The 2,556-nt window shown below is 39.7% G+C and overlaps 1 long non-coding RNA gene across 1 annotated transcript; it reads right to left on the reverse strand.

The window, feature by feature from the left end:
- Positions 1-413: 413 nt before the first annotated feature.
- LOC125965454 (uncharacterized) lies at positions 414-593 on the reverse strand. The gene is made up of 2 exons (XR_007479328.1): positions 500-593; positions 414-469 (listed from the first exon to the last, which is right to left on the reverse strand). It is a non-coding gene; the product is annotated as an uncharacterized LOC125965454 (long non-coding RNA).
- Positions 594-2,556: the final 1,963 nt, after the last annotated feature.

Genomic DNA, 2,556 nt, shown 5'->3' on the forward strand with positions numbered 1-2,556 from the left:
TCATCCTCTTTTATGGTGGAGTAATATTCCATTGTGCATATATACCACATCTTCTTTATCCATTCATCTGTCGATGGACATTTAGGTTGCTTCCATGTCTTAGTCATTGTAAATAGTGCTGCAGTGAACATTGGGGTGCGTGTATCTTTTCGAATTAGTTTTCGTCTTTTCCAGATATGTGCCCAGGAGTGAGACTGCTGGATCATATGGTAACTCTGTTTTTAGTTTTTTAAGGAATTTTCATACTGTTCTGCATAGTGGCTGCACCAATTTACATTCCCACCAACAGTGCAGGAGGGTTCCCTTTTCTCCACACCCTCTCCAGCATTTATTATTAAACGTTTTGATGATGGCCATTCTGACTGATGTAAGGTGGTACCTCATTGGAGTTTTGATTTGCATTTCTCTAGTAATTCTTTTTTTTTTTTTTTTTTTTTTTGGCGGTACGTGGGCCTCTCACTGTTGTGGCCTCTCCCGTTGCGGAGCACAGGCTCCGGACGCACAGGCTCAGCGGCCATGGCTCACGGGCCTAGCTGCTCCGCGGCATGTGAGATCTTCCTGGACCAGGGCACGAACCCGCGTCCCCTGCATCGGCAGGTGGACTCTCAACCACTGCGCCACCAGGGAAGCCCTCTAGTAATTCTTATGCAGTTTTTTGTTGTTGTCTTAAGTCCTTTGAATTTTCATATAAATTTTATAAAATTTAGAATCAGCTTATCAATTACTGCAGAACAAGATGTTTTATCCTGTGACTTTATCAAATTTGCTTATTAGGTCTAGTACATTGTAGATTTTATAAAATTTTCTTGTCTACGAGATTATATCATCTGCACATAAAGACAATTCTGCTTCTTCCTTTTAATCTGTATGCCCTTAATTTTTTTCAGCTGCCTACTGTGTTGGCTAGAACGTCCAGTACAATGTTGGATAGAAATGGTCAGAACAAACATCCTTGCCTTATTCCCAGTCTTAAGGGGAAAGCATTCAGTCTTTCACCATTAAATATGATGTTAACAAAGGTTTTTCATAGATGCTCTTTATCAGGTGGAGAAAGTTCCCTTTTATTTCTGGTTTGTTGAGTTTTTCAGATATCATGAATAAATATTAAAATTTGCCAAATATTTTTCTACATCTGTTAAGATGATCATGTGGGTTTGTCTTTTATTCTTTTGATATGGTGTGTTACATTTATTGATTTTTGGATATTAGGCCAACGTTGTACCCCTGAGGTAAATCCCATTTGGTCATGGTGATTATTTTTAATGTTGCTAGATTTGGTTTGCTATTTTTTGTGAAGGGTTTTGCATCTATATTCTGAGGGATATTGATTTATAGTTTCCTCTTCATGTGACTTCTTTGTCTGGCTTTACTATCAGGCTAATACTGAGCTACTAAAATGAGTTTGAGAGTGTTCCCTCATCTTCTATTTTCTGAAAGAATTTGTGTAGGATTGGTATTGTTTTTTCATTAAATGTTTCATAGAAGTCAACATCAGGACCTAGGCTCTTCTTTGTGGGAAAATTTTAAATTATTAATTCAATGTTCTTTGTTGATGTAGGTCTACTCAGATTTTCCGTATTTTTTTCACGAGTCAATTTTGATAATGTGTGTGTGTGTGTGTGTGTGTGTGTGTGTGTTTTAGGAGTTTGTCCATTTCATCTAGATTGTCTATTTTGTTGGAATAAGTTGTTCATAATAATCCTTTAAACTTCTATAAGGTAGTCCTGCTTGAATTGGGTGGTTATAGTTTTCCATTGACTTTAATCACAAGGGCATGGTACTGCTAAGAGATGCCATAAGGAATCTCCTGTATTCCAGAAATATTCTTCCTCACTTCCATTGTGTAGTAGCAGTCCAAATTCCCATTGGTAATCAGGATTAATCACCCTCACCATCTGTGGACATATAGAATACCTTATCTACCTTTCTTTGTCTGTTGATTCAGAGTTATGAGGAGACCAAAGTGGCTGGGTCACGGTCTTAACTTCCAGTTCAGTGGAATCCTTGCTGTGTCTCCTGGTAAATGCATTTTCTACCTTGGAACCAAGACCTCTAGACCAGGAGAGAATTAGGTTGTGGGGTCAGGAAGCAACAATTTTGCTGGCAGATCACTAGGAGTAATAGTAAATGGTGCCACTCTTATTTCCACTTTTTCAGTGCTGGACCTTGAGTCCTGGATATGGGAGAAATAGCACCTTGTATCAGATGCTGATTCAGAGCATACACAGCCTTCTGGAAAACCTTGCCCCAGCCACCTAGCTGGTGCTGTAACTGAGTCCTTAAAAGGCTGAGCCAACAGCTTTAAGACGGTGCAGAACATTGTAAGATCAGTTAATTCCATGAGCATGGGCCCATTTCTGCATTTCATTTGCTGGTTAGAAACAGTGCTGTGTGGAATACCATGGTGGTGGATAAGGTATTCTATAAGCCCGCAGATGGTAGTTTGGGCTGAAGCACTGTGGGCAGGGACTGCAAATCCCACTCTAGAGTGTCTATTTCAGTAAGAACAAAGTGCTATCCCTTCCATGATGGAGTGGGTCCAGTGTAACCAACCTG

The sequence above is a fragment of the Orcinus orca genome, chromosome 1 (assembly GCF_937001465.1).
Source record: "Orcinus orca chromosome 1, mOrcOrc1.1, whole genome shotgun sequence".
NCBI lineage: Eukaryota > Metazoa > Chordata > Mammalia > Artiodactyla > Delphinidae > Orcinus > Orcinus orca.